Below are 7,057 nucleotides of genomic sequence, written 5' to 3' on the forward strand. Positions count from 1 at the left end.
ATGGATCGGTGATAACTTGTTTTAACCAAAGAACCCCATTAATGTAAGCTACCGTAATTATACATCCCAGTTATGGGGGTGCACAGCACATGTGCAGAAGCCGCCTGTGTTTTAGAGCCGATGCTCCACGATAATGGGGATAACAACTGACAAATATTTGCATATAGCTGTTGGGTGGGGCCCTAGAGTCCATTCCCCCTGTGGGCCCCAGACACCCCAGTCCGACCCTGATACAAGGATATATCAGGGGTATATAATTTCTGGATAATATCCGACTCTAATAATCAACAATACTGAATATAAAAAGTAATGTAGAAGAAAATTAGAAAAATAAATGTGCCATATGTCTTGGAAAATGACGACACAATACTTTTTTTTTTTTTTACAAACTTCAGAATTTTTTTAAGTCACTAAACTAATAAAAAAAATAAACCTACCATATACAAGTTTGGTAAATTTGGCCAAAATCGTACTGACCTGGGGAATATGCTGGCAGATCATTTTAACTGCACATTAAATAGCTTAAAAACAAAAAAACCCAAAAGAGTGGTGGAATAATGTTTTTTTCACCATTTGATCCCACTGCTTTTGATACATTTAGCAACATATCAGAGCTCAACTTTCAATTCTTAAACTGCTTTGGTAAAATGAAATGTAATTATAATTTATTCATGCAATTCAGCATATTGCTAAATATTCTATATTAAATATAATTGTGTTTTTTATTAAGATTATGTAATTTTATTTTATTTTCTGATTTCTTACCTCTGGATCAATATAATATTCGTTTACCGCATATTCATACACGGGTGATGATCCTTGAGGCCGTGGACGTACATTTTCTAGCTCAACCTCAATTGTCTGCAATAAAGAACACAAATAACCACAATAAAGTGGAGCACATTTACATGAGAGACTGTGAGGGTGACAAAACTTGGAAAAAAAATGCATGTGTGCAGCAATAAGTGTAAGAATGGGTTCACATGTGGCACCTGTTGTGTATTTTTTCACTGTTTCAGAAATTTTTCAAAACTGCTGCAGGAGTTCTGAAAAACTGCCCCAATGAAACGCCCCACAGTCGCAATGTATGAACCTATGCAATATTCTTGATAGTACAGTACAAATATGATAGGCAAATATGAAAAACTAGATGGAGGCCCCATGCTATCGCATCGGGAGGGCGGTAATGTCACTATGGGGGCAGGTTTTGCAGCGTTGAGAATCTCTCCCCCCATGTGCTCACCCACCTATCCACTCTCTCTTTCCCCATGTGCTGACTTCTCCTGTCTGTGCTCTCTTCTTTGACCTGTCTACCCCTTGTGCTATCCCCCTTGTCATGTTTCTGCGGTAACTTGAATAGCCGTCCTTTTCTTTGATGGTATATTCTTGGTATTTTTTTGATGTTGGCATTAATATTTGCTTTTTAAAGGGGTTTTCCCACCAACGAAAGTTCATTTTAAAAATTGTCTGTGACTGACCATGTACAGAATATACAACAGCTCCTGGGCAGGGGAGGAAGCAAAAGACAATACTGACATTACAGCAGGAGATCGCAGAGGATACATTTTGTGAGGTATAATACTGTTTAAAAACAGTCTGTGAAATATTTTACCTCACAAAATGAATCCTCTGTAATCCCCTGCTGTAATGTCAGTATTGTCTTTTGCTTCCTCCCCTGCCCAGGAGATGTGGTATGCTCCGTACACGGTCAGACACAGACAATTTTTAAAATTAACTTTCGTTCATGGGAAAACCCCTTTAATGTGACCGGCTTCCTCTGCCTGTAGACAAGTCGAGCATCTGCCGCCGGGATCAGCCGAATGATTCACTGCGCCTTAGTGGAATTCACACAGGCGCAGTAAATCAGACCTCCGCCATCTTTGTGCAGACAGATAGCAGCGGTCACATTAAAACGGCGCATGCGCTCCTCCTGTACAAAGATGGCGGCGGTCAGTGAATCATTCAGCTGATCCCGGTGGCAGCATGTTAATGACGGTGTTCTGCTGGTGGTACCGCGCAAGAGGCTGCGCATGGCGTGTGCAGTGTGTATGTGTGTGTGTGGTGCGTGCGGCATATACAGTGTGTGTTTGTGTGTGTGTGGTGCATAAGGCGTATACAGTATGTGTGTGTGTGTGTTGTGACGGTGTTCCGCTGGTGGTGCCGTACAAGAGGTTGCTATCACCAGCAGTTTCCATATTTAGACACCCTTCACTTGGGTGTCCAAATATAGCGGTCGGTGAACTTCCACCGCTTGGAATTCAGGGATCCGGACACATCTGGACGGAACAGGATGTGAAAACATTACAAGATAATTACCGCATTTTTCGGATTATAACGTACCTTTTTTCCCCAAAATATGGGGAGAAAATGGGGCTGCGTCTTATAATGCAGATATACCTTACCATTACCGTTGCTACAGGCCGCTGGCTGGGATGAGGGGATGTCCAGCGGTGCTGCGGATGCTCGGCAGTGTTGCGCTGAGATCTCATTGCTCGAGACCTTGGTGCCGAGCCCTCCATCTGCACATTCACTGCCACCCAGCGGCCATTTTCCCGGAGTCCACTGCACAGTAAACTATGTGAGTGTGGGGGCTCTGGCCTTTCACAAAATGTCGGCAGAGCCCCAGCAGCACCGGAGACACCTGCAGCAGCACTGAACACCCCCGCAGCTCTGAACACACGCAGCAGCACCAGACACTCGCAGTGGCACGCCGCACATCGGAACACCCCATCATCCCAGCCTGCGGCCTGCAGCATCACCCACTCCTGCCTCCTCCAGCAGCGACCCTGGGACCCCGCTTCACTGCAGCCACCACCCCCAGTAAGCAATAAGACGCAAGGATTATAAGAAGCACCACCATTTTATTTAAAAAAAATATTTTTCTTCTCAACATTTGAGGTGCGTCTTATAATACGGAGCGTCTTATAATCCAAAAAATATGGTGTGTATATGTATATATACACTCACTGGCCACTTTATTAGGTACACCTGTCCAACTGTGTGTTAAGACTTAATTTCTAATCAGCCAATCACATGGCGGCAACTCAGTGCATTTAGGCATGTAGACATGGTCAAGACAATCTCCTGCAGTTCAAACCGAGCATCAGTATGGGGAAGAAAGGTGATTTGAGTGCCTTTGAACGTGGCATGATTGTTGGTGCCAGAAGGGCTGGTCTGAGAATTTCAGAAACTGCTGATCTACTGGGATTTTCACGCACAACCATCTCTAGGGTTTACAGAGAATGGTCCGAAAAAGAAAAAAAATCCAGTGAGCGGCAGTTCTGTGGCCGGAAATGCCATGTTGATGCCAGAGGTCAGAGGAGAATGGGCAGACTGGTTCGAGCTGATAGAAAGGCATCAGTGACTCAAATTGCCACCCGTTACAACCAAGGTAGGCAGAAGAGCATCTCTGAACGCACAGTGCGTCGAACTTTGAGGCAGATGGGCTACAGCAGCAGAAGACCACACTGGGTACCACTCCTCTCAGCTAAGAACAGGAAACTGAGGCTACAATTTGCACAAGCTCATCGAAATTGGACAGTAGAAGATTGGAAAAACGTTGCCTGGTCTGATGAGTCTCGATTTCTGCTGCGACATTCGGATGGTAGGGTCAGAATTTGGCGTAAACAACATGAAAGCATGGATCCATCCTGCCTTGTATCAACGGTTCAGGCTGGTGGTGGTGGTGTCATGGTGTGGGGAATTTTTTCTGGGCACTCTTTGGGCCCCTTGGTACCAATTGAGCATCGTTGCAACGCCACAGCCTACCTGAGTATTGTTGCTGACCATGTCCATCCCTTTATGACCACAATGTACCCAACATCTGATGGCTACTTTCAGCAGGATAATGCGCCATGTCATAAAGCTCGAATCATCTCAGATTGGTTTCTTGAACATGACAATGAGTTTACTGTACTCAAATGGCCTCCTCAGTCACCAGATCTCAATCCAATAGAGCATCTTTGGGATGTGGTGGAACGGGAGATTCGCATCAGGGATGTGCAGCCGACAAATCTGCGCCAACTGTGTGATGCCATCATGTCAATATGGTCCAAAATCTCTGAGGAATGCTTCCAGCACCTTGTTGAATCTCTGCCACGAAGAATTGAGGCAGTTCTGAAGGCAAAAGGGGGTCCAACCCCTTACTAGCATGGTGTACCTAATAAAGTGGCCAGTGAGTGTATATATATATATATAAATATATATATATATATATATATATATATACTAGCTTGGCCCGTGCAAAATTTTTGCACATTGGTCACCAGGGGTGCAGACAATTTCAGAAAAAGCAAGCTGGTCAAGTGTAAATGTATTTCATGAGCTGATGAACACAGACAGGTATTTTGGTAATACAATAAATTGGTTTGATAAGTAGAGGCCAAAAAATGTTTTCCGTTTGAGGTGCCACCTGCAGGTCATTGTGTCTTTCTGCAGGTTTATGAAAATGAATGTTTAAACTGTATTTAGTGATAAAATCTTGAATGTTTGGTTTCTTTGGCTGTTTTCTTGCTGAAGGGAGGAAGTTTACCTTTCAAATGGTGTATCATGTGTGTGTGTGTGGGGCGAAGTAATCAATGAAAAGGCAGTGCATGTTTACAAATGTGTTGGTAGTGTGCTTTGGAGTACTGTGGTGCCACCTGCAGGTCATTTTTCCTTACTGCAGGTTTATAAAAATTAATGTTTAAACTGTATTTTGTGATCAAATTGTGGATGTGAGGCTTGTTTGGTTATTTTCTTGCTGAAGGGGGCAAGTTTACCTTTCAAATGGTGTATCATTTGTGTGTGTGGGTGCAGTATGAACAGGGATACAAAGGAATCACCGAAAAACAGTGTTTAGAAATAATAGAATAGATGAGACCAAAGTTACATACGGTGTCATCTTCATCTGGATCTCCATCAGGTTCTTCGTCTTTAAGAGGCTTTTTGGAAACTAAGAATGAAAATGAATAAAGTAAATTCTATGATTTTCAGTTCAAAAGCTATATACCTTGTAGCTCTAGTGCCACTGCCAATGTGACCTGTGACACTAAATCTTTCTTACACATCATTGTCTGCTAGTTTTTATTTTGAAAAAAAAAACACATACGATTTTTTGAAATTTACTTGGGATTTTGGAGAATTTAGTTTGAAATTTTCAGAATTTGATTTTTTAAAAGTTACTTAGTAATTTTTTTCTTTTTTAACAGTGTCTGGTAAAGGAATCCAACCTTGCCTAAATCAGCTTTCTTCATTCTTCATGACTTCCACTAGATGGCAACAGTTACAGCTATAAAACTTTTGGCATCCTCTTATTCATCTTTCACTATAATTCAATTTGTTTCTAAACTTTAACAAACAGAAAATATTTACAATTTATCAAAGTCTGTAATAAGCAAACAGCTCTCACCCAGTTGAGAAATTGAAAAAAAAAATGTTAACATGCCATAGATTTATTTGAATGTCCTTTTCTTAGCAATCCTTTCAAGGCTGTGGTTATCCCGGTTGCTTGTGTACCTTTTTCTAACACACTTTTTCCTTCCACTCAACTCTCCTTTAATATGCTTGGATACAGCACTCTGTGAACAGCCAGCTTCTTTAGCAATGACCTTTTGTGGCTTACCGTACTTGTGGAGTGTGTCAATGACTGCCTTCTGGACATCTGTCAAGTCAGCAGTCTTCCCCATGATTGTGACATCTACTGAAACAGACTAAAGACCCATTCTCACATAGCGAGATTGCTAGCAATCTCGCTACATGTGACACGCAGCAGCGACCGGCCCCCCTGCTGGATATCGCTGATCGTGCAGGAATGTCCTGGGCCATTTTTTCATCGTCGGTGTCCCACTGGCCAGCGTGCATCGCTGTGTTTGACTCGACGAGCGAACTCGTTGGCGACGCAGAACTCAGGGACGCAGGCTGGAATCATCAGGAAAGCTGCTGTGTGACAAGGTACCAACGACCGCCGAGGATCGCTGGATGGTTGCTGCGTCATTGAAGAGATCTGCCTGTTTGGCAGCTACCAGGTCGTATTGTTGTCGGGATCGCTGGTGCGTCGCTAAGTGAAACGGGATCCTAAGGGACTTTTTTAAACGCTTAGGAAGCCTTTGCAGGTTTTTTTTGTTAATTCTAAATTACTGAGATAATGACTTTTGGGTTTCATTGGCTGTAAGCCATAATCATCAACATTAACAGAAATAAGCACGAAACAGATCACTCTTTTTGTAATGACTCTACAGTATATAATATGAGGTTCACTTTTTGTATTGAAAAACTGAAATAAATTAACCGTTTGATGATATTCTAATTTTGTGAGAAGCACCTGTATAACAGGAAGGAACCCAGGATAGGGGCATATATACCAGGATGGAAGACATACAGTATATACCAGGAAGGAACCCAGGATAGGCGGCATATATACCAGGAAGGAACCTTTTTCTGTAGATTCGTTGACAATTCTTTTGATTTCCCCATGACTCACAATCCAGAAATGTCAGTGGCTGGATGAAAGATGCAAGAGTCTGTCTGGATCCCAGAAAGTCACTCAGCTTTTATGCACACACTGATTACAAGCAAACAGGTCACAGGTGAGGATGTTACCTTTAGTAGCCATTCAAACCCATTTGTGTCAACTTTTGTGCATGTTATCAGGCCAAAATCAACAGGGTATGTGAACTTTTGATCAGGGTCATTTGGATGTTTTGGGTTGTCATTATGATTTAAAAAGAGAAAACACAGTAGTTTGACAATAAATGGCTTCACCCAACCACTAACCATGAGTGGAGAAAAAGTCTTTGTGTTATCATTCATATTCTCTGAAAAAAGGCCAAGAAAACAAAAATTCTGCCAGAGTATGTAAACTTTTGAGCACAACTCTATATACCAGGATAGAGGACATATATACAGGAAGGAACCCAGGATGGTGAGCATATATACCATGATGGAGAACATATATACAAGGAAGGAACCCAGGATGGGGGGCATATATACCAGGATGGAGGACATATAAACCAGGAAGGAACCCAGGATGGGGGGCATATATACCAGAAAGGAACCCAGGATAGGGAGCAAGTATACC

General features: G+C 42.5%; 1 protein-coding gene across 1 annotated transcript in view; it reads right to left on the reverse strand.

Moving 5' to 3' along the window:
* The window catches only part of AHNAK2 (AHNAK nucleoprotein 2), a 111,059-nt gene that overhangs the window by 56,062 nt on the left and 47,940 nt on the right, over positions 1–7,057 (reverse strand). The window contains exons 2-3 of the mRNA XM_073570506.1: positions 4,875–4,933; positions 766–861 (exon numbers count right to left, since the gene is read on the reverse strand). The gene's annotated coding sequence lies outside the window, so the exon portion shown is untranslated. The remainder of the gene's footprint in view (positions 1–765; positions 862–4,874; positions 4,934–7,057) is intronic.

This window comes from Dendrobates tinctorius, unplaced genomic scaffold (genome assembly GCF_039654945.1).
Source record: "Dendrobates tinctorius isolate UK_male_01 unplaced genomic scaffold, ASM3965494v1 ptg000006l, whole genome shotgun sequence".
Classification (NCBI taxonomy): Eukaryota; Metazoa; Chordata; class Amphibia; order Anura; family Dendrobatidae; genus Dendrobates; species Dendrobates tinctorius.